At 33.0% G+C, this 26,990-nt stretch overlaps 1 long non-coding RNA gene across 1 annotated transcript; it reads right to left on the bottom strand.

The window, feature by feature from the left end:
* Positions 1 to 22,559: 22,559 nt before the first annotated feature.
* On the bottom strand, positions 22,560 to 25,604 carry LOC140175485 (uncharacterized). Its single transcript, XR_011866299.1, has 4 exons — positions 24,244 to 25,604; positions 23,717 to 23,789; positions 23,375 to 23,450; positions 22,560 to 23,016 (listed from the first exon to the last, which is right to left on the bottom strand). It is a non-coding gene; the product is annotated as an uncharacterized lncRNA (long non-coding RNA).
* Between the last annotated feature and the right edge of the window lie 1,386 nt (positions 25,605 to 26,990).

The raw sequence follows: 26,990 nt of genomic DNA on the forward strand, positions 1-26,990 counted from the left end.
CCAGTGAGGGTGATGGATATAGATCATGATTATGATCAAGTTTATAACGAGTATAACTCGAGTTGGGGATGCGTGACAGAGGGACAGTCCAATGGTTAGCGACCAGGACTTGTCGGGTTGGCTCTATAACCGACAAGATGATATCATCAGCCACTAGGGGCAGACATTCATCATATGCATACTATATGAATTGTTTGAGATTGCCTATTTGACTGCATATTACTTGCTAATTGTATAAATACCTTACTTGTTCCTAATTGTATATTTTTTGCTTGCTATAACTGTGTTTGCTACATTATACTCCTGCTGGTGGTTGGGAGGTCTGAAGGAATTGGAAAGGGAAGTATTAGTTAGACTGAAGTATCTTTAGTCAGATGCCCTTTATGGTTTAGCTTGTTTATAAGCTTTGATATTATCTGGAGGAAGTTCTAGGATTGCCTTCGGCTTTCCTCTATTATTATGTATTATATATGTGGAAGTTGTTACCATGCTGGGGACCTCTGGTTCTCACCCATGCGGATTTTGTGCTTTTCAGATGCAGGACGTGAGGTTTCCCGCTGATGCATACTGGAGACTTCTATATTTGCGAAGATCCTTTGTTCTCGGGGCAATGTTTTGGTTTATATGTTTTGCTTAGATACTTTTATCTCCATTAAATAATACAAACTGTGATGACTCCTCTTATGGGAGATTTTGGAGAATAGGTTTTGTGTATTTGTGTCCCTTTGGGTTTCCTTTGGGGTTTTCCTTATTTTTATCATATGTATATATTGCTATGCTCGGACCGGTTATCTTCGCAGCTGGATCTTGAGTCTTGATTTTCCTGTTTTTGACACTCCTTTGTACATATATAATCACGCGTTGGTTATCCTTGTTCGTTACGTTATCGATCAGAGTGTTGCGCTTTGAGTTGCGATTTTTTTTGTTTACCCCTTTTTCTACAAAGGCTCCTAGTTATAATCAATCATTCATACTACTATACGTACTAAATTTTTATTTTAGAGGTCGTAATACCTTGCCATCTCTGAATTATGACTTAAGCATAAGACTCTGTATGGTAGGGTGTTACATTATGGTATCAGAGCAGTTCGTTCCTGTAGAGCCTGAGGGATGGACTGACTATGCTTCTGTGCATTCTCTGTGTGTGTGTGTTATGTGCTATTAGTATATCTGCTTGATATAATTGGCATAAATGTTCATGAGCATGCATTTGGGACTTTGAAGCACTAGACTTCCGATATTGAGACTGATCAACTTAATATCGATTGTTTGGTGCGTATAGGAACCAGATGGCGCCTCGTGGACGCGGTAGAGGTAGTGCGAGAGGTCATACAAATGCTCGTGCACCGGAGAATAACCCTAATGACCCGGTGAACTTTATGACTGCGTTGGAGAACATGGCTGCTGGTATGCAAGCCACTGCTGAGGCTCTTGGTCAATAGATGAACAACCATGGTAATGATGGAGGTGGAGTTCAGGGCCTGATGACACTGGCAAACTTTTTGAAGGTTAATCCACCTAAGTTCAAGGGGACTACTAGTCCGACTGAGGCTGATACATGGTTTCAGGCTATAGAGCGAGCACTGCAAGCACAAGTGGTACCTGAAGGGCAGCGTGTCGAGTTTGCTACCTATATGCTTGATAAACCCCGTTTTGACAGTTTATCTTGTGCCCGATTTAAGGGATTTTATAATCTTTTACCCACATTTATTCAATGAAATAACATGGTTTTGTGATTGTCTCCTTATTTGTGTTTAGATGTGAAAACATGCTTTTAGGCCTCTAATTTGATGATTTTGATTCACCTTTGATTCCACTAGATGCCTTGATGTGTTTGTTAGTGATTTCAGATTGAAAAGGCTAGGAATGGATCAAAGGAGTGAAGAGGGAAAGCATGCAAAGTGGAGAAATCATGAAAAGTCAAAGAAGTTGAACTCGTCCATGGACGCGCGCGCGCACCTGGTGCTTGCGCACACCTGCGAATTACCCCATGGATGCGTACGCATGATGTGCGCGTACGCGTCGGTGCTGGTTTATGATTTTTTAATGAAAACGTGGCCAACGAATTCTGAAGGGTTGTGGGGCCCAATCTCAACCAACTTTGGCGCCTAAACTGCTATTTAAAGCCAATGATTGAAGAGAAAAAAGGAGATTAGTTCATTTCCACACATTAGTTTAGTTTAGAAGTAGTTTCTAGAGAGAGAAGCTCTCACTTCTCTCTAGAATTAGGATTAGGATTAGGATTAGTTCTTAGATCTAGGTTTTAATCTTTGCTTTCTTCCACTTCTACCTTTCAATTCTTTGTTGTTACATTCATCTTCCTCTATTCTTTTGTTGTAATTTCCTTTATGTTGTTCTTATACTTTGTTGTAGATCTACTTTTGTTCCTCCTATTCTCTTTCAATTCAATTAGAGGTAATTCATAATAATTGTGTTTCTTTTGATTGTTTTATTAATTCTTTTCAATAATTGTTGTTAGATTCTACTCTTGTTATCAATTTACTATGCTTTTCTTTGGTGCCCTCCAAGTGTTTGATGAAATGCTTGGTTGGATTTTAGAGTAGAATTTTATACTCGTGGCTTGGAAAGGTAACTTAGGAACTCTTGAGTTACTAATGTCCAAGTAATTGATGATTGGGAGCCATTTACTCTAGTTCTCACTAATTGAATTAGTGGAGAGTTAGGACTTATGGACTAGGATTGATATAGCTCATTTGACTTTCCTTTACTACTAGTTAGAGGATGATTTAATGAGATTAATCCTTGCCAATTCTCATATTGTGGTTAGTGATTAGGATAGAGATCCTTGACCACCAACCCTTGCCAAGACCTTTTTAGGCCTTAGTTTACTTTCTTGCCATTTATCTTTCATGCTTCATATCAAAACCCCAAAATAACTCACAACCAATAACAAGACACTCTATTGTAATTCCTAGGGAGAACGACCCGAGGTTTCAATACTTCGGTTTATAAATTTAGGGGTTTGTTTTAGTGACAAACAACTTTTTGTATGAAAAGATTATTGTTTGGTTTAGGAACTATACTTGCAACGAGAATTCATTTGTGAAATTCTAAACCATCAAAAATCCAATCATCAATGCTCACAGGTGAAGCGTCGCATTGGTGGCAAGGCATCCGACGTCTTCTGCAGCAGGGTGATGACTATATCACTTGGAATATTTTCCAAGAGGAGTTCTATAAGAAGTACTTTCCGACTTCTGCTAGGACGGCCAAGGAACTTGAATTGTTACAGCTGAAGCAGGGTACTATGTCCATATCAGAGTATACTGACAAGTTTGAGGAGCTGTTCAGCTTCTCTCGTATGTGCCAAAGGACTCCGGTGGAATATGAGGAATGGAAGTGTGTTAAGTATGAAGGAGGACTCTGGAGTGATATTTTCAGTTCAGTGGGACCAATGGAGATTAGAACCTTCTCCGAGTTGGTAAACAAGTGCAGGGTTGCTGAAGAGTGTGTGAAATGGGCAACTGCTGAGAAAGGGAGTCACAAAGGATCATTCCTACAGAACCGAGGGAAGAGCTTTGCACCTAGAGGTCCGTCTTTCAAGAGGGGAAGCTCTTTCAAGAGGCAAAACAACAACAATTCCCAAGGGAAGAAGTTTGGGAAGCAGCCTCAGAATGATCAAGCTTGTACTAGGTGTGGGAGTCACCATCCGGGGGCACCATGCAAGGCCGGATGGGGTTTGTGCTACACTTGTGGAAAGGCGGGGCATAAAGCCGCAAATTGTCCGGAGAAGCAGAAACAAGGTGCTGGAAAGGCACAACAGACTAGTCGGGTATTCACCACCTCAGCTATAGGTGCCGAGGGATCTGAGACACTTATTCGAGGTAACTGTGAAATGGCGGGTCAAACTTTAAATGCTTTATTTGATTCGGGAGCATCACATTCATTCATTGCATTTGAGAAAGCCCATGAGTTAGGACTGAAGATTGTAACTTTAGGTTATGATCTAAGAGTGTACAATGCTACCCATGAAGCCACGATAACTAGGCTAGGATGCCCGGAAGTTTCCTTTAGGTTCAAGCAGCGTGATTTTGTTCATAATTTAGTCTGCTTGCCGATGATCGGTCTTGATCTTATCTTGGGATTGGACTGGTTATCTAAGAACCATGTTCTGCTAGATTGTTCTACAAAGTCGGTGTACTTTATGCCGGAAGATACTGAAGGGCCGGTTGTGGTGAATAATTATTACTTAAATTCGATGATGGTGAACTGTTCCGGAACCGAATGTCAGGGTATCATGTTGTTGACCGCGGGCGTTTCGGGTGATGATCAAAGGTTTGAATAGATTCCGGTTGTGTGTGAGTTTCCGGAAGTGTTTCCCGATGATATTGATGAGTTTCCTCCTATCCGAGAGGTTGAGTTTGCTATTGAATTGGTGCCTAGGGCGGGACCAATCTCAAGTGCTCCTTATAGGATGTCACCGTTAGAGATGAACGAGCTAAAGTCTCAGTTAGAGGATTTGTTGGGAAAGAATTTTATACGACCAAGTGTCTCTCCGTGGGGTGCTCCAGTGTTACTGGTGAAGAAAAAGGATGGGAGTATGCGGCTCTGTGTGGATTACAGGCAGCTGAACAAGATTACAATAAAGAATAAGTACCCATTGCCGAGAATTGATGATCTCATGGATCAGTTACAAGGAGCTGGAGTTTTCTCCAAGATCGATTTGCAATCCGGTTATCACCAGATAAGGGTGAGGGGTGAGGATATCCCTAAGACCGCTTTCAGGACTCATTATGGTCATTACGAGTACACTATAATGTCTTTCGGGTTGACGAACGCTCCTGCAGTGTTTATGGACTACATGAATAGAGTTTTCCGTCCATTTTTTGATAAATTCGTTGTTGTCTTCATTGATGACATACTGATTTATTCCAAGACTGAAGAAGAGCATGCGGAACACTTGAGGACTGTGTTGCAGATTCTAAAGGAGAAGAAACTTTATGCAAAACTGTCTAAGTGCGAGTTTTGGAAAAGTGAGGTGAAGTTTTTGGGCCATGTGGTGAGTAAGAAGGGAATAGCCGTAGATCCAACTAAGGTGGAGGCTGTGATGGATTGGAAGCAACCAACCACCGTAACAGAGATAAGGAGTTTTCTGGGTTTAGTTGGCTATTACCGAAGGTTTATCAAGGGCTTTTCACAGATAGCTTTGCCAATGACAAAGTTAACCCACAAAGATACTCCGTTTGTTTGGACTCCTGAGTGCGAGGAGAGCTTTCAGACATTGAAGAAAAAGTTGACCACTGCACCTGTGTTAGTGTTACCCGAACCGAATGAGCCATTTGAGGTGTATTGTGATGCCTCATTGAAGGGTCTAGGGTGCGTGCTGATGCAGCATCATAATGTGGTGGCGTATGCCTCACGACAGTTGAGACCTCATGAAGTTAGTTACCCTACGCACGATTTGGAACTCGCTGCGGTTGTGTTTGCCTTGAAGGTGTGGAGACATTACCTCTATGGGGTTAAGTTCCAAGTTTTCTCTGATCATAAGAGTTTGAAATATCTCTTTGATCAGAAAGAGCTTAATATGAGGCAGAGAAGGTGGATGGAATTGTTGAAGGACTACGACTTTGAGTTGCATTACCATCTGGGAAAGGCGAACGTAGTGGCAGATGTGTTAAGTCGGAAGTCATTATATGCGGCTTGGATGATGCTTCAAGAGGAGACGTTACTCAAGGGATTCGAGAGTCTAAAAATTAGTGCTCAAGAAGTATCCGGAACTTTATGTTTGAGCCGATTAGAAATCTCAAGTGACTTTAAGTCCGAACTCCTAAAGGCTCATCAGAATGATGAAGCGTTATGGAAGGTGTTACCGGCTATTGAGCAAGGAAAACAGTGGAGAGTGTCGGAAGAAAAAGATGGGTTATGGAGATTCAAGGGTAGGATCATTGTGCCGGATGTTGGCACTTTGAGGCAAGATATTTTAAAGGAGGCACACAAAAGTGGATTCTCCATTCACCCGGGAAGTACTAAGATGTACCATAATTTAAAGGCAATGTTCTGGTGGCCGGGTATGAAGAATGATGTGGCAGAATATATATCAAAGTGTTTAACTTGTCAAATGGTAAAGATTGAACATCAAAGACCTTCCGGGATGTTGCAACCTTTAGAGATTCCACAATGGAAGTGGGAAAGTATTGCAATGGACTTTGTATTAGGATTGCCAAGGACTAGGGCTGGTTTTGATGTTATCTGGGTGATTGTGGACCGACTGACGAAGACAGCTCACTTTTTACCCATTCGGATGACTTACACCCTTGAGGAGCTAGCACGGTTATGTATAAAGGAGATTGTAAGACTTCATGGTGTACCTGCTACTACAATCTCTGGTAGAGATTCTCGTTTCACTTCAAGGTTTTGGGGTGCATTTCGGAAAGCTTTTGGAACCCGATTAAGCTTGAGCACGGCTTACCATCCTCAAACAGATGGTCAATCTGAGAGGACGATCCAAACACTAGAGGATATGTTGAGAGCTTGTGTTTTGGACCAACCGGTGAGGTGGGATCGGTATATGCCATTAGTGGAGTTTGCATACAATAATAGTTATCATGCGAGCATCGGAATGGCTCCATATGAGGCCTTGTATGGGAGGAAATGTCAATCTTCGCTATGTTGGTATGAAGCTGGAGAGAAAAGCTTGTTAGGGCCGGAAATGATAGCTGAGACTACTGAACAAGTCAAGAAAATCTGTGATAGGATGCTTACGGCGCAGAGTCGTCAAAAGAGTTACGCCGATCAGAGGCGAAAGCCCTTAGAATTTGAGGAAGGAGATCATGTTTTCCTTAAGGTTACTCCGACTACAGGAGTAGGTAGGGCGATTAAGGCAAAGAAGTTGAATCCTCGATACATTGGTCCATTTCAGGTCCTGGAGAGGATTGGACCGGTGGCGTATCGGATGGCTCTACCACCTCATCTTTCGAATCTGCACGACGTGTTTCACGTGTCGCAGCTTCGGAAGTACACTCCTGATGCTAGCCATGTGATAGAACCTGAGTCGGTTCAGTTAAGGGAAGATTTGACGCTTCCAGTGGCTTCAGTCAGAATTGATGATACTAGTGTCAAACGGTTGCGTGGAAAAGAGGTTTCATTAGTCAAAGTGGCTTGGAGTCGAGGCGGTGTTGAGGAACACACTTGGGAACTTGAGTCGGAGATGCGAACGGATTATCCGCATTTATTCTCAGGTATTTGCATTTGAATTTTGTGGGCAAAATTCCCAATTAGGTGGGTAGAATGTAAAACTCGGTTAATTAACGGCTAATTAGCCTATAAATGAGAATTTATTCTAGAAAGCCCAAAATATGATTTTTGTGGCTAAATGTGATAGAGGAGATTGAGACGAGAATTTCGGTACCAATTTTATAGAATTCGGACCAAGATTGGACCGAACGGGCCAAACCGGGCCAACCGGACCCAAAGTGGGCCCTTGGCCCAACATAACTAGACCAAAACTCTAGTTTTCAGCATTCTCTCTCCTCACTAAACACACTCACATGCTGAAAATGGAGGCCATGGAGGGAAGAACACTCTCTCAAGTTCTTTCTCTCGATCTTCAAACCACCATAACTTTTGATCTAGAAATCCGATTGCCGCTCCGTTTGCGGCCACGCGTTCACCGCGGAGAGCTCTACAAAACCCATACAATTAATTTTGAGGTAAGCCACGTTTTGCTCATCGAAATTCCAGCCTTGTTTTCGAGTTTTATGAGCAAAAATGTTGAGATTTTGGACTCTTTGATGTTATAGGACCCAACTCTCTTGAAGGAGAAGGTTAATCTTGTATCCTTGGACCTTGGGTGTGGTAAGATTCTCAACCCTAGTATAATTTGTTGATTCTATGATGTTTGGGTGTTGAGATGTTGTGTATGGGTATGATGATTGTGGCTTAGGTTGTGTATATGTGAATATTGGAGCTTGAGTGGTGATTTTGAAAAGCTTGAAAAAGGGATTTGGTGGTGAAAAATCTGTTCTTGGAGGTGTTGAGGCCTTGAGAGCTTGTGGATAAGTGATTTGGAAGTACTCTGGTTAAGCTTGGGAAATCGGCTAAGGTATTGTTTCGGTTTCCCGTATCTAATATGTAATGTGGTAGGAAATACTTAGGCTAGAGGCCCTAAGATAGGCATTGAATTGTTGATGTTGTTGAATTGTTGATATATATGATGTGGTCATATATGTGATAATGATTAATGATGCCTTGATGGTATGATGTATGAGAAATATGCATGTTGTGATATATGCTTGATGATTGGTTATGGTTGAATTGTGGTTTGAACCATGTTGATGGTGAGTATGATATTGATTGTGTATAATGATGATTTAGTGGAATTGATGTTGTTGAGGATTGGCATGAGGAAGAGTATATGATATGTCAATATATTTGAGTTTGAGCCACTTGGGTAAAGTGGGTTAAAATGATGAGATAATGATTTTGATAAATTGTGGTAATGTGTCAATGTGTGAGTTGAGGAGGCTTGATGTTGAATTTGATATATTTTGATTGATTTCAAAGAAAAGGGATGAAATTGGCATGTTTTGATTGATTTTGAAAAGAGTTGAAAATGGCTTGTTTTGAAAATGGCATATTGTGGTTTTGTATGAAAATATAGTTTTTGGGCATACTTTGGTGGGACATAACTTGGACTACGGATCTCCGTTTTGTGCCAAATCTGTTTAGAAATGAAATTGGATCTGGGAAGTCCATGCCGTTCGAAGAACGGGTGAAAAACGATTTAAAATGAGGAAGTTATGTCCGTTGGAAGATTGGGGTTTAAATCTGTGAATTCTGCATCTTTTAACTTAGAAAATTTTTAGCAGAATAACCCCTTGCGCGTAGGTGCACTTGGCGCGTATGCACCGATCTTCCAGAAAGCGCCATCCACGCGTGCACGTGATGTGCGCGGGCGCGCCGATTGTGCTGCACCCAATGCCCAGCCATTTTCCAGAGAGTTATGCCAGAACTGTGCCAGTGGTGTGCCTGGGGCACGAGAACACCCACGCGTACGCGTGGTTGACGCGTACGCATCGATTGGCAAATTTTTAATCCACGCGTTAGCGTGCATGACGCTTGCGCGTCGATGAAGTTTTTGAGGCCATCCACGCGTGCGCGTGGAGTGCGCGTACGCGTGGACCTGTTTTCATCCCAAAGTTGATTTTTGAGTTTTAAAAGCCAAATTTCATACTTTTAAGCCTCCGATCTCACCACTTATGTCTTAAATCATTATGACACGCCTAGCTATTAAAAAGGGGCTAGTGAATGAGGTAACTTGCGAGTGAAGCACGGGAAAAACGAATGATCAATGAGGATCAAAGATGATTATGTGAGATGCGGAGGATGGTGGTGGAAGTGCTTGTTATGCCATGGGCCCAAAGGCCGTATTTGTTAATGAGATGGCTGGTTATGGATTTAACCGTGATGCCAATGGGCTGGTTATGGATTTAACTGTGATGCCAATGGGCTGGTTATGGATTTAACCGTGAGCGAAATGGCTGTGTATGATATGAACATTGGCTGGTTCTGGACTGAACCGTGAGCCGGATGGCTGATATGGATGTTGATCCATGGATGAAAATTCATGCATGTTTATGCTGAATTATTGATAATTGTGATTTGCACTTCCACTATCTGAGATACGAGTTTCCCTGGGTAGTAGCAGTGGCTAGCCACCACGTGCTCCAGGTTGAGACTTGATACTCTGTTGACCCTATGTCATAAGTGTGGCCGGGCACTGTGAAAGACCCGGATGAGCTCACCCCCGTAAATATTCACCAGTGAGGGTGATGGATATAGATCATGATTATGATCAAGTTTATAACGAGTATAACTCGAGTTGGGGATGCGTGACAGAGGGACAGTCCAATGGTTAACGACCAGGACTTGTCGGGTTGGCTCTATAACCGACAATATGATATCATCAGCCACTAAGGACAGGCATTCATCATATGCATACTATATGAATTGTTTGAGATTGCCTATTTGACTGCATATTACTTGCTAATTGTCTAAATGCCTTACTTGTTCCTAATTGTATATTTCTTGGTTGCTATAACTGTGTTTGCTACATTATACTCCTGCTGGTGGTTGGGAGGTCTGAAGGAATTGGAAATTGAAGTATTAGTTAGACTGAAGTATCTTTAGTCAGATGCCCTTTTATGGTTTAGCTTGTTTATAAGCTTTGATATTATCTGGAGGAAGTTCTAGGATTGTCTTCGGCTTTCCTCTATTATTATGTATTATATATGTGGAAGCTGTTACCATGCTGGGGACCTCTGGTTCTCACCCATGTGGATTTTGTGGTTTTCAGATGCAGGACGTGAGGTTTCCCGCTGATGCATACTGGAGACTTCTATATTTGCGAAGATCCTTTGTTCTCGGGGCAATGTTTTGGTTTATATGTTTTGCTTAGATACTTTTATCTCCATTAAATAATACAAACTGTGATGACTCCTCTTATAGGAGAATTTGGAGAATAGGTTTTGTGTATTTGTATCCCTTTGGGTTTCCTTTGGGGTTTTCCTTATTTTTATCATATGTATATATTGCTATGCTCGGACCGGTTATCTTCGCAGCCGGATCTTGAGTCTTGATATTCCTGTTTTTGACACTCCTTTGTACATATATAATCACGCGTTGGTTATCCTTGTTCGTTACGTTATCGATCGGAGTGTTGTGCTTTGAGTTGCGATTTTTTTTGTTTACCCCTTTTTCTACAAAGGCTCCTAGTTATAATCAATCATTCATACTACTATACGTACTAAATTTTTATTTTAGAGGTCGTAATACCTTGCCATCTTTGAATTATGACTTAAGCATAAGACTCTGTATGGTAGGGTGTTACAAATTTTAATATTAAATTCATTAATACGATTTTAATTGTATATAATAGTTAGAAAATAGATTAGTAAAAGCAAATCGAAGAATGGCTTTAATTAGTATTTGATAAAATATTCATTTAGAATAATTAAAAAATGTAAAAATATGATATTATTAAAAATAATACATTTTTATGTTAAAAAAATTATATTTAAATAAAAATATTTACAAAATATAAAATTTAGAGTAACATAGCTTTATGAACATTAATCATTAATCAATTATGAACTAACATAAAATTATAATATAATTTATTTATGAAAATATAATCAATAATTAATATTAATAAATATAAAAATCATCCAAACACTTTGATTAAAAGTATGAGTGGTTAATTATTATTCATTATTAATAATATTTTGTTCATAACAAAAACTAAAAATATAATTATTCAGATTTAGATTTTAGAAAAATAAACGTATAAGTAACAAATGATCTATTTTATCATGTATATTATAAATTAATGAATTAAACTAACTAGTATAATGAATTATAATTAATTAATTGGTATAAATTATAATAAATTATATGATATTTAAAAAAAATAAAATGAATAAAAAAAATAAAAAATAGAAGAATAGAAGACTACAATAAAATAAATTGAATGTAAGTTTTTTTTTCTTTTTACAAATTTTATATCACATCCGCTTCAATAATAATAAATAAAAATATATCAACTTAATATCTAAGAGAAAATGATGAGATAAAATCATAACACAATTCTAAAATAAAAGCTTAAATTAAACCATAATATCATTGCACAACACAAATTAAAAGTAATTTCACACTACAATATTCCATACAAATAAATAAATGACTTAAGCTTAATTACATATTTTTTTTATTTATGCAAACATGATAATACCATGGTCTATAAATGCTTAATGGATAACATATCATATATTGCTCTGAATGATGAGCACGGGAGTTGAAGAGTGTGTGTTGATTTGTGTCCATGATAGTTGCCTTTTTGTGATGACGCCTCATAGAAAGAAAAAGAATTGTTGTAAAAGCTACCCAATGAAAGAGTAATTGGTAAATGAATGATATTTTCTTCTAGCATATATCGTCTTTTATAGTGGTAAAATAAAAATGAAATGAATAAAATTTTGTATTTTTATATTAGAAATAGAATTTAATATTTATCCTAAAAAAATTAAATAACTAATTAGTTATATTTAAATAAATAAAATAAATTAAATAAAAATAATTTTAAGAATTAATCAAATCAATTAGTCAATACAAATAATTAGTATAATTAGTTTTATTTGATTTATTGAATTCAAAAAATAAATTAGAAAATAATTGATTGAATTAATTAGTGGATATAATTAATTTATTATAATTGATTGGGTTTAATGAATTAAAAAAATAAATAGGAAAACATAGGAGACAATAATTTTTTTTTAACTAAATTAATATGTATTTATTGTATTTAATCACTATAAGTAACAAATCATCTATGTTATTATGTACCTTATAAATTAATGAATTAAAATAATTGATATAATAAATTACAATTATTTGATTGATATAAATTATAATAAATCGTGTAATATTTAAATACCTAATCAAATCAATTAGTTGATATAATTAATTTACTGTAATAAATTGTATTCAATGAATTAAAAAAAATAAATTAAGAAACGCGCTAAGAAGTATGTCACGTCCATCATGAAGTGCAGAAATTCAATTTTTATATAATAAAAAAATACATTCTTATAAATGTTATAGAAATATGATTTGATTCTATGAACTTGCTTATTTTTTTTAACTTGCCACCTATATTCAGTATGGAATTTTAATTTTTCTAAAATAAATTTAGAAGAGAGAATAGTACTTTCATTTTGGAGAAAAAATAAATTCTTGAAGAATTGACACCTCGCTTTCATTAGTTGATAATGCATTAAATATTAATTTTATATAATTATAATAAACATATTTTCCTAAATTAGTATAATCATACATTATTCATTAAATGTTAATTGTAATATAAATATAGTAAAGATATTTTTCTAAAATAAATTTAGAAGAGAGAATAGTTCTTTCATTTTAGAAGAAAAATGAATTTATGAAAAATTGACACCTCACTTCAATTAGTTAAAGAAAAATACAATTTTAGTATATTAAGTAGAAGTATATTATTATTATTATTATTATTATTATTATTATTATTATTATTATTATTATTATTATTATTATTATTATTATTATTATTATTATTATTAAAGATATTTTTTATTGATAATTGATAAGTAGTTTAATAATGTATTAAATATGGATTTTATATCATTATAATAAAGTTATTTTTCTAAATTAGTATAATTATGCATTATTCATTAAATGCATTTATTTTGGAGGAAAAATGAATTCATGAGGAATTCACACCTCACTCTCATTAGTTGAGAAAAACCCTAATTTTAATATATTAAGTAGATTATATAAATAGAAATACTTGCTAAATATATATAAAAGAGGAGATATATAATTATATATAATATAATTGTTATATATGTAACAAATATAAATTGTTATAATTATAGAGACTTACTATAATTATATTAAATTTAATTATGAATGTAAATAAATAAAAGTGATAATAATTAATATTATTTTTTTCTTTTTTACATTTAATATTTACCGTAAATATAAAAAATATTGAGAAAAAAAGTAGATACGGACTTTATTTTATTTTACATCATGGATTTCTTTACTAAAATTAATGGAGAAAAAAAATTTTTATGATTATATATCAATCTCAATCATAATAAATAAGATGAAATTGGTTGAGCAACTAACAAATTTAACGGGTAAATATTATTTTTCATTTATGAAAAAAATGAGGTAACATGCATGTGTATATTAATATAGGAAGAACATATACTTGCAACTTTAAAATCTTCAAGAATATTCGATTGTATTATCCTTCGAGCTAAAAAATCCATCCTTTATTTTTATTAAATATTTATATTAATTCAATTAGATGAGTGTTTTAATAAAAAGAAAGATTATTATTATTATTATTATTATTATTATTATTATTATTATTATTATTATTATTATTATGTAGGTCACCATTAAAATCATAACTTGTCACTAATAAAATTTTAGGATAATGAATAAAAAATAGAATTATATCAATATAATTAAAATTAATATAATTAAAATAGTTAAAAATATTTTTGATTGATAATTAGGTTAATAATGTATTAATTATTGATTTTATATAATTATAATAGAGATATTCTTTTAAATTAGTATAATTATGAATTATTCATTAAATGCTAAGTATAATATTGTTATATAATTATAATTAAGATAATTTTCTGAAATAAATTTAAAAGAGATTAGTATAATTATGTATCATTCATTACATACTAATTATAATATGATTATATCAATTAAAGATAATTTTTAAAAATAAATTTAAAAGAGAGAAATAGTACAATCATTTTGGAAGAAAATTAGGTTCACGAGAAAGTGACACTTTACTTTCATTGGTTAGGAAAAACCCAGTTTTAGTATATTAAATAGAAGTAGATTGGTATAAATTATAATAAATTATATAATATTTAAAAAGAAAATAAAATGAATAAGAAGAAAATAAAAATAAATAGAATAGATAGAAGACTACAATAAAATAAATTGAATATGAGATTTTTTTTTGGTACATTTCATATCACATCCGTTTCAATAATAATAATAATAAATAAAAATACGTCAACTTGATATCTAAAAAAAATGATGAGATAAAATCATAATACAGTTCTAAAGTAAAAGCTTAAATTAGAACATAATATCATTACACAACACATATTGAAAGTAATTTCATACTACAATATATCATAAACAGGTAAATGACTTAAATTTAAATACGAAACATTTTTTATTTATGCATACATGATAACACCATGGTCTATAAATACTTCATAGATAACATATCTTATAGAGCTCTGAATGATGAGCACGAAAGTTGGAGAGTGTGGTAGTTTGTGTCCACGATAGTTGTCTTCTTGCAACGACGCCTCATATGAAGAAAAAGAATTATTGTAAAAGCTATCAAATAAAAGAGTAATCGGTAAACGAATGATATTTTCTTCTAGCATACATGGTCTTTTATAGTGGTAAAATAAAAATAAAAAGAATTAAATTTTATATTTTTATATTAGGAATATAATTTGATATTTATCCTAATAAAATTATTATTATTATCAATATAAATGGGTTAACAACTTGCCAATAATAAGATCATTGGATAATGAATAAGAATTAGAAGGATATGAATATAATTAAAATGAATATAATTAAAATATTTAAAAATATTTTTGATTGATAATTAGTTTAATGATGCATTAAATATTGATTTTATATAATTATAATAAAGATATTTTCTTAAATTAGTATAATTATGCATTATTTATTAAAATAATTAAAAATATTTCTGATTAATAATTGATAAGTAGTTTAATAATGTATTAAATATTGATTTTATATAATTAAAATAAAGATATTTTTTTAAATTAGTATAATTATGCATTATTCATTAAATGCATTCATTTTTTAGGGAAAATGGATTCATCAGAAAGTGACACCTTACCTTTATTAGTTGAGGAAAAACTCAATTTTAGTATATTAAGTTGATTTTTTAATGCATGTAGCTCATGATGATCAAGCCCAAAACATGATTCATCTTGATGGTCTTCAAGTGATGTTACTAAAAGCAAATGCATAAGGAACCGAATTGAAGAATCTTTACGTTGAAGGACAAATATCTGCATTGATAAACACGCAAACTGTAAAAATATAAAATATAAAGATTTGAAGATAATAGTTAGTTATAAATATTCTGCTCTTGAAGAAAAGTTATTTCTTTAAGGTTAAGGATTTTTGGGTAGGGGTGTGCATGGATCGGGTAAATTGGGTTTGATGTGATCTAGATTCGGCCCAAAATATATACTGTGCTTATTTAATAGACTTGAACCCAACCTTAAATTCGATAAAACTTATACACTTTTGGGCTACGATTATACCAGGTGAAAACTGGGCCGTTAACATTATATTACCTTGATACCTTATAAGCTATAGCATGTGAAAATATCCAAATTTCAAAGACTCCAACTATTATTTGACATGGTAAAATTCATTTAGAAAAATATAACAAGAATCAACTCTTTTCTAAAATTAAAGCATAACCATAATCAATACTAATATTGTCTAATAACACCAAATATTTAAATCAATACAAATAACACAATATTGTGCATTATATAGTCTAAAATTTTATGCATTTTAAACATAAAATATTAACTTATAGTCTTATAATAACTAATAACACAAAATATTAAGGTTTACAATACTTAAATTCCACATAAGAATAGCTATCATCCATCACTAATAATACAAAATATTAATTGTGTATGATGACCGGACCACTGGGCTGATTTCGGATGACCCGAGCTATAGCCCAGACCCGACCCGAAATAATGACTGAATCTATTTTTGAAACCTTTACCCGACCTTAAACCCGGTAAAATTACACCAAATTAGCCCTTAAAGTGTTCGGGCCGGACTGAGTTTTCAGACTGGACCGAACTATACACACCCCTACTTTTGGGTAAGGTATGAGCCACAATATGGTCCGGAACTCCATCTAAAAATCTCACTCAAATAGGTTGAATTAAATATCTTGTTAAGACATATGCAAAAAATAAAGTAAACTCCGTAAAAATTTTAAAATGAGAATTAGCATTAAAAACCACTAATAAAAGTTAATTAAAAAGGGGACCAAATATGTTAAAATTTTTAATAAGGATCGTAATAAATTTTATTTAAGGAAAAAGACCATATTATTTACATTGAGTGATAATATTATTCTTTAATATTTGATTGTGTACTAAAAATATAAATCTTTTTTTACATAATTAATTTTTATAATGACCTACAAATATGATTAAAAAAGAGTTAAGTTTCTCCTAAAGGTATTGGGTTAAAAGGATGGAACCCAAAAGAACACCTTGAGGAGTTGAATTTCTCTTCAGTGGAAACTATATTGGTAGAAGTGGATTGGTTGGATTTGGAGTGTAAATGTGTCATCTAGTTTAAAGAAAATCAAACTAGATGTCCCTTTACTAATGTCACATGTCAGGAGCTTTAGTTTGACGTGCGGAAATCTTCCTACCTTTTCCGTTGACAAGACTTGAGGTGACACGAATACCTAAAGATATTTTGAAAAAGCAGTAAACCAAATATCAGATTAAAAACCATTGGATAATAGATTTCTTCTTCATCATGGTTTTACACTATAAAAGGACCTCAAGCCATCTCTTCAAATGATGATCTTCTTCTTCACAAACCTTCAACCAGACTTTCACTTTCACTTTCACTACTTTTCACTTTCACTACTTTTTACTTTCACCTTCACCTTCTAGATCTTTCTGACTTCTGAAACTAATAAGCTAAAAAATTCATCTTTTTATCTACTCAAATTTTCTTTCATTGTTCTTCATTTCATTCACCACCTTCACGAGTAAAAACTGGCGTTCTGGTGTTTCACCAAAACACTCGATAACCATCAACCAACCCCTGTCCACTTTAAATAAAACTCATTCATCCTCTTGTGACATTAGTGGAGGTCTCAACACTTGTTCTCTACCTCTATTTCTCATCATTAGTTCTTGTATTGCTTATTTGTCATTAACTCAGAAGTGTTTTTTCTCACAAGTTTACTTACCTCGAATCTCTCATTTTAACAATTATTTTTCACTTAATCTATTTTTCATGAAATCCACCCAAATCATCTGGCGACTCCACTAGGGAGGAACACTTTGACGTGATGGCTAAAGATCAAATGAGGTATAGAATCCCCTCACCACCTGCATTTGCGAATCTGGAGAATATGGAGGAAGACGAAAACAGCTTAGTTACTCATAGGGAGTTGGCGCGTATTCTAAAAGACATGGGATCGTGAAGTTGAGTTGCAAGAATTGGATGGAAAAAGAGAAGTTGTGGAAAGCAAGATAGAAGAATATCACCGGAGACTAGCATTAGCTTACGACAAGCACATTCGGTCCAGGGTGTTCCTCGAGGGAGATCTGTTATTAAAATCAGTAAATGCAGTAATGAGAAAGATGTCTTTGGCAAAATAAGCTCCCAAATGGGAGGGTCCTTACCTTGTTTCTGAAGTACACCCCAATGAACACTGCATCCTGCTTGACCCAGATCATGGAACAACCATTGACTCCATCAATTTCAGGAACGTTAAGAAGTACTATGCCTAATTTCAGCTTTAGGAGTTAGAATTTTAATTCTAAAAGACTTCTTTATCAAGAGCCAATATTTATGTTATATTATTCTGCAAGCATCATGCAATGCATGAAAAAACTACATTAGCAATCATACACTCAAAAGATGTGAATGATCCATCTTAAGAAATTTGCAGTACAAAATAGTTCCAAAAAAGTGAAGTGTCCAAGCTCCTAAAAAAGAGTAGAGCATAAATAGGACAAAAAAGTCATGGGTACTTTTCTTTTTTTGGCCTAAAAAAGGAAGCAGAAAAAAATAGCACATAATCCTGCTTTTCTTAAAATCATACCCTCCTCCTGCAAAAAAAAAAAAAAATAATTAAATTAAATTATTTTTATTTTTAAATATCTATTTATGGTTACAAATGAACATTGCTCATAATTTTAATTCAATTTCTTTTTTTTTATTATTTGTAGTTTCATTGGAAACGTATACAAATGAGGATATAACATCTAAAGTTGTAAGGTGAAAGATTTTTATTAAAGAGTTCCTATAGCTAATTCCAAAATTAGCAACCAATATACATGGGGGCTGAGAGGGGTTAAGACAAAAACAAGAAAAGAAAAAAAGGGTCTTATCAAGTAAGAAGACAGAGTAAAAAGACAGAACGAAGTTGAATGTGAAAATGTCTTTTGCCCTAAGAAAAACTCCCAATTGTTGAAGAAGACAGAGGATTTAGATGGTGGTGGTGATAATAGTGATGATACTGCGCTGTGTAAAAAATGCCCTAACAGAGATGATGAGGAACACCTCTCCTACCCTCCATTCTAGGTGTTCTTCCTTCTTATGTGTCTTTTTAAATCCAGGTATTTAAATTTAAAACGCGTCCAATTAAAAGGGTAAGAGTTTCTCCCCTTCTTATTTTCTTATATATTAAATTATTATATTAAATCAAATCATCCCTCTTTCTTCATATATATATATATATATATATATATATATATATATATATATATATATATATATATATATATATATATATATATATATATATATATATATATTACTTTCAAAAATAAATACATAAGTACATACACATAAATTATGAATATATTTATTTACTAATCTTATTTATTTATTTTCTTATTTTATTAATATTTAAAATATTTATACAATACCATTCTTTTATTATTTTTTATGAGTACATAATCATATTCAAATTATACAGACATATTTATATTTGAATATCATTTACAAATATATATATTATTATAACAAAAAATAAATAAAAGAGGGAAGATTTGATTCTTTAGAGTTATGATCTGTTTTTAAAAAAATTGTGTTATGTTGATATTTTGTTTAAAAAAAATTATAATTCTATTGAGTACAAAAAAGTTCAATGCAACTTGAGGAAATACTTTATACTCTCAAAGGTTGTATAGAGACTTATGATTGTGTACTAAAAATATAAACCTTTTTTGTATATAAATAATTTTTACAATGATCTAAAAACATGGTAAAAAAAGAGTTAAGTTCCTCCTAAAGGTATTGGGTAAAAGGATAGAACCCAAAAGAACACCTTAAGGAGTTGAATTTCTCTTCAGTGAGAACTATATTAGTGGAAGTGGATTGGTTGGATTTGGAGTGTAAATGTGTCATCTAGTTAAAAAAAAATCAAACTAGATGTCCCTTCATGTCACATGCCATGAACTTTAGTTTAACTTGTGAAAATTAACTTCTTACCTTGCCAGTTGACAAGACTTAAGGTGACAGAAATACCTAAAAATATTTTGGAAAAAGCAGTAAACCAAATATCAGATTAAAAACCATTGGACAATAGATTTTCTCTTCATCATGGTTTTACACTATAAAAGGGTCTCAAGCTATCTCTTCAGAAGAAGATCTTCTTCTTCAGAGACCTTCAACCAAACTTTCACCTTCACTTTCACTACTTTTCACTTTCACCTTCACTTTCTAGATCTTTCTGACTTCTGAAGCTAATAAGCTAAAAAATCCATCTTTTCCTCTACCCAAATTTTCTTTCATTGTTTTTCATTTCATTCACTATCTTCATGAGTAAAAACTGGTTCCACCAAAACACTCGATAACCATCAACCAACTCCTGTCCACTTTAAACAAAGCTCATTCATCCTCTTGTGACATTAGTGGAGGTCTCAACACTTATTCTCCACCTCTATTTCTTATCATTAGTTCTTGTATTGCTTATTTTTCATTAACAAAAATGTTTTTCCTCACAAGTTTATTTACCCCAAATCTCTCGTCTTAACAATTATTTTTCACTTAATCTATTTTTCACGAAATTCACTCAAATTAACATCACATTTTTTTATTTATATCTTTTCTAAAATTAAAGTTTTCAATTTCACGATAACACTATTTATCGTAGTTGGCAGTGACTTCGAGTTGATAAAGTCAAACTGTAGCTTGAAAACAGCCAAAAGCTACGTGCCGTCAAGGAAAGGAACGTGAAGAGTTAGAGTTGAGTAACGTTTGATGCCGAGCCCGGAGATAAGTGCAGAATCATAATTCCCACGCAATCAAAAACTGTTGGAGATAAACAAATGTTATTGAGAAATGAAGATGGCATAATTATTTTCAATTTCAAACTTGGGCGGTGGAGTATAATGGAGTTACGGTTTATGTCCAATACTAGGGTTGTGATTTGATAACATGATGAACACTAAAATTAGAAATTCTTGAGAAAATTAAACGATGGAAGATGATGATGGGACTATATATATATATAAAAAAACTTTTTCAATTAAAATGAAAAAGAGATTATACCAATAAAAGATATTATCGTCATCTAATAAATTTTTTTGGTCCTTATTTTTAAATAAATTTTGTTAGGTCCTTTATAATCATTTTAGTTTAATTGATCCTTTTTACTAATTAATATGTGTTAATGGTTTTTATGATATTTTTTCATTTTAAACGTTCTATACTATTAAATAATTTATTGATCTAAAAAAAAATCATTCATTAACCAGCAGTTTAATTGAGAAGGGTTATTGCAAAATTTATAGTGATGATGTATGAAAATGGTAATAGTTGAAAATTTATAGTGGTGTCTTAGTAGTAATAGTTGATTCTTTTGCTTTATATAATTTTGTTGGGTATAAGATACGGAATTGGTGAAATTATTGCTTAATGATAATAAATTTACTTAGTTTAGAAGTCAATTTTGTAGTCGTATTGATAGAATTATGGTTATCAAAGAGTGGTTAGAAAAGTTTTCAGAGACACGATTAAAAGAAGGATCTAGAAGATCATTTGAACATTGCCTCAAGGTAATGGAATATACAAGGGTGGGTAGGGCTTCAAGACCCTTTAAAAGCCTTGATTCATGGTTTACTCATGCGAAATTCTTGTAAATGGTGAAAGAAGAATGATGGAATTTAGGGGACATTCAATTTACTAATAAGTTAAAGGCTTTGATGTTTTCACTAAGTAGATGGCATAAAAAGAAGTTAAGTGATATTGATAAAAAGATTAAGCAGTTTGAGGATGAAATAAAGAAGACTGATAATATGGTTAGTAATGGTGGAATAACATGATTGATGCTCTGGTAATCAACGAAAGGATGATGAGGAATCAAGTAAGGATTAAGGTTACAATTAGGGAATTTTACGAGAGTTTGTATTATCAAGAAGTATCACCTATGATTGGGTTTCGTGATGGACTAGTCACTACAAAAAATTTTGGTTAAAATGACGGTTTTTTTGGTATGTACGGCGGTCTAAACCGCCATTATTACCAGGAATGACGGTTTTAAAAAGCGACGTAATTTTGGGCGCCATTTCGGTTATTACGGTAGTTTTAAAAAAACCGCCATAATTTTCTGGATTAAAAAAGGTTTTTGGAAAGGTTAAAACGGCGGTTCAAACCGTTATATTTCCAAATAAAATGGTATTTTTTGGTTGGTTAAAACGGCGGTTCAAACCGCCGTTATTTCCAGTGTAAAAATGGCATTTTTGATTGGTTAAAATGGCATTTACGAACCGCCATTTTTACCTTGGCAAAGTGACATTTTTTGTTGTTAAAATGGCATTTTAAACCGTCATTTTTAGGCATTTTAAACTGCTATTTTTATTCTGACAGTGGCATTTTTATTGGTTAAAATGGCGTTTAAAACTGTCATTTTTACCGTATCAAAATGACATTTCATGTTGTTTAAAATGGCAGTTACAAGTTGCCCTTTTTATCGGATAAAAATGATATTTTTTATTGTTTAGAAAGGTATCATGTTAAACAAATAATTTTTTGTTTAAAATTTTACAAACAAAAAATCATAACGCATAAATAAAATATTACGTAATTTATAAATAAAATATTAAACATAATACATAATTTTTTTAATATGAAAATCAAAAGTAACTAAATATAAAGTAACTCCAATATAAATAAAATATCAAATATAACATGATTTTTTAATTCTAAATGTCTTCACTTAGATTGACTCCAATTTCTAGCAACGTGTCATATACATCTCATACCTAAAACGAAGTAACTAGCTTAGCTAATAAAGTAAGAACAAAAATATAAATCATGATCTTGTATCTTCGTGTGTATCTTCTTTTTGATTGTCCAATTTCAAAATATTTTTCACCAAAATTTTTCCACCTGCTTAAAATGAGAATAATAAAACAAAAATTTCAAAAGCTAATCATCAAATCTTGTACATCCTACAATACTTCAAACAAAACCTAGGAAAATGATTGCTGGTAATGAGACAAAAAGGCTTTAAATTTAAATAATATTAGGAAATAAGAACAAAAAATAAAAACATATCTTGCTTCTTCATGCTTGTTCAACTTAGATATACATTCACCTTGTTCCTAGCAGCAGCAAGTTCCTTCTTAATCCCAGCTGTAAGTAACAAGGTATCAAGTAAGCAATCAAATTTGGAAGACATTTTATCTTGAGTTCAGTAGAAAATTTCATTCATGATTATTAATGAGATAATGTCTTTTCATCTTTAAAGTATATATATCCCCCTCTTCATTTGGATTTCCTAACAAATTCAAATCTTAATAAAAAAAAATGACAGTTAATTTCATTTATGTTCAAATTGTATTGAAAAGGTGTTTCATATAAAGAAAATAATAATTGAATACTTCTGATAAATCATGAACCTACCAGATAGATGACAAAATTAAATGTCCACCTATGTAAATACACTAGTAGTACTCGTCTAACTAAGGCTTTATACAAAATCACAACTTACCATCATTTGGCTCCAAGACCAATGCATTTTTAAAGCTTTCAACTGCAGCATCTATGTCATGGAGTGCCATATGTGCCTAGTAAGTCCAAAGCCACACAGTTATCATAAAAGAAAGTGGGATAGATTTAATAAAAAAATTATCCGAATATTACACAATAATATAAGTCTTTTGGCTATAATTATATTTATCTCATCTCTTTATTATATATATATATATATATATATATATATATATATATATATATAATGATAATATCATCCATAATTCAAGTTATATCAAGTTATATATCTCTAGTGAAGTTTATAGTAGATTTCTTTATATTGTTATAATAACACATTAACCTTCCATTTTTCGTCTTTTTGTTCTTGCCACTTCTTTCAATCTTCTGAATTTTCCAACCACTACAATCACAATCTACTGATATAGGTAAGTAACATGGGACATAAGAAACAGAAAAAAGGGGGCCAAGATTTTCTGATAGAGAGAAGCAATAGTGAAGTCAAGAGTTTGGTGTGATAATTTGAAGTTGATTATGGTCTTAGAATACTATTTATATAGAGAAGCATGCATCTGCAGACAAGACAAGTAGTGCTTCAAAAATATCCTCAACAAACCGTACCTAAGATTTTCGAAATCTTCTCCTCTGAAATAATCATTAAAAAAAAAGATAAAAGAAAGTAACCCAATTAATTAAGACATCATCGGCAAAATCAAATCTATTAACAAACATTAGAGACAGAATGACAGATTATTTAACCAATTTCTCATCCAAACTTCACTTAATTAATAGACCCAATTAAGGTCACAACAAACTTCAAAAGCAGATTCCAAAGCTAAGAATAACAAAATAAGATAGAAATAAAGAAACCTGCTTTAGTGAAGTTGTAACCTCGATGAAGAGCGGGGTATATATGACCAAGTCACCCTGTTATGCGACCAACTCTGCTGCATCAGAAGATTTTATATTATATTATATTACATAAAAGAGTCAGAGTTTGGATTTGAAAGGCAGTGATGCAAAGAAAACAAACACTAATCGGAGTCTTGTGCTTTGGAGCAACACCAATTTAGATACATGTTATTAATTGAATCAAGATTATAAAAAACAAATATTACTGTGAGTTTATGAAAACATAATCCAAGATAAAAGGGCATGATGAAGAGCGGTGAAGGCTGCTGTGGATGGCAGCAACATTCTCTTCTTTTCTTTTTCTACAATCTACTATCTATCAACTTACATGCCAATTTTAAGGAACATCCAACTCAAGCTGAAAGTTGAAACTGCTCAAAATCAATTTAGTTTTGGAAAACTATAATGGTCTTATTTCAAGTCATCTATTGACAGCATTGGTCACTCTTAAAAAAGTAGTTAAGTTGGCTTCTTGTTTTTGTTGACACACTCTTACTCTTCCACACTTGTAGAAGGTGTGGTCCAACACCTACACCTACAAACTTCATTGAACCAGATCAAATCTAATCTAGTTTGATCAAATATCTTTGGATTAACAGTAATCAATCCAAGTTACAAAGCTGAGCTGACTACAAAGAACCATGAGCTTCTCATGGCCAAAAGTAGAGAAGAATTAATGTAGTGAACAAGCTTTAATTTCACTGGAAAAAAAAACACAATCACTGTACATACACATGAGCTGCATCAATATATATAATAGCTTCTAAAATCACTTATGAAATTACTCAAAAAGAAGTTCTCATGATATATTATGAAGAATTGAAACTAAATACCGCTTATACTACTTATAAATAATGTACAGTCCCAGTTCAACAAGAATATAATAAATTCATGGACTTTGAACTTTGAACAAGCTAGGAAAGATGTTGCTACGAATAATAAATAATATTCTCACTAGTAAATAATATTCTTAATAGAAAAGCCAAATTTAGTAGAGTTGTTTTCAAAACAGAAACGCCTTGCCTTTAATCATAGCTCTCTCATCTCGTCTAAAACCTCAAACTTGTGAAATTCCCAATTAAACATATCATTCAACCATCAAAAATGCAAATTATATGCAAATCATGATTAATTTTTTATACATTATAATGAAAGCTTAATATACAAAAATGTTGTCATAATCGGAAGAGTAAGAGCAGGAAGCAGTGGAAGAGTAAAGACTTAAGAGGGATCTTGAAGAATTGTAACGTCATCCTCCTGCACCTTCAAATTATAGTGCAACTTGAAGATTTCAACTATAAGAATATTAAAGTTTTTTTTTTCCTATTATTGTTTGAAAATTTATTGACTCGAATTATGCACAATAGTGTTAGTTGGGGAATAATATCAATTAATGTAAATTCTAAACATACACAATAGTTTTAGTTAGGGAATAATATCTGTTCATACCCTGGGTCGAACTACATGATTTGGATCGAATGAAGACAAAAGCGACCGACCTCTTGTAAAGGTTGGTCATTACCGACATCTTCCTAAAAGAGGTCGGCCAAAACACCATAGAGGCCCAAGTAGGCCCAAACAAAAGGATGCAGCCCACTTCAAAGGCGGCTGGCCTAAAAGATAAGATGATTTCACTCAAAGATAAGATAAGATAACTAACTTATCTCAAAAAGGTCACTCCATACTACTATAAATACACTAGAGCACCCAGGTATAACTCATACTCTAATTCTACACAAAATCCTGCTTAAAGCACGTGCTAACTTAAGCATCGGAGTCTCTTGCAGGTACCACCACCCTATGGTGATTAAGGATCAGCAGCACCTCCAACTCTAGCAGGTCAAACACAGCAGCACCGACCAACACAAAAGATCTCGTCCGAGATCGACCTTCAGTTTCAGGTAACCCTCGAAACATTGGAGCCATTGCCAGGGAGCCTGGAAGTCATTCTATCATCATGGCGGACAACCTTGATAACGATCACAACTCTGACTTAGAAAATAGAACGCAGCTTAAAAATACGGATACCATATCTAAGGATACACCTCAACCCAAGGGAGACATATTCTCTTAAATTTCTAATTATCTGGATTTAACGGGATACGTGACATATAATCCTTTTATATTTAGGTAATTAGGATTTCTGTGGCATATAACTAGAATTGAACTTTACCCTCTAATTGGAATTAATTGACCAAGGAATTGGCGGTTGATGAATCAAAAACTTGGTGCAAAATTTCTAACCACAAACTAACCGGCAAGTGCACTGGGTCGTACCAAGTAATACCTCAGGTGAGTGAGGGTCGATCCCACGAGGATTAATGGATCAAGCAACAATGGTTGATTAATTTACATAGTTAGACAAGTAGAAAATGGTGTTTGAGAGTTCAAAAAGCATTAAACAAGAAACTCAGAATATCAGAAGACATGCAAATAAATAAGTTGGGAATAAAATATAGAGAAAGCAGTTAAGACTTCAGAGTTATCTATTTTCTAGATTGGCATTTCTTATTAATTTATCTTAATCATGCAAGATTTAATTCCTGCCAAACTGTATATGACTAAACCCTAATTCCTTAGACCTTTTTACTCTCCTCTAAAATTCATCAACTGCCAATTCCTTGGTTAATTAATTCCAATTAAAGGGTGAAGTTTAATTTTAGTTATTATGCCACAAAAATCCTAATTACCCAAATATAAGAGGA

Source organism: Arachis hypogaea, chromosome 10 (assembly GCF_003086295.3).
Source record: "Arachis hypogaea cultivar Tifrunner chromosome 10, arahy.Tifrunner.gnm2.J5K5, whole genome shotgun sequence".
Classification (NCBI taxonomy): domain Eukaryota; kingdom Viridiplantae; phylum Streptophyta; class Magnoliopsida; order Fabales; family Fabaceae; genus Arachis; species Arachis hypogaea.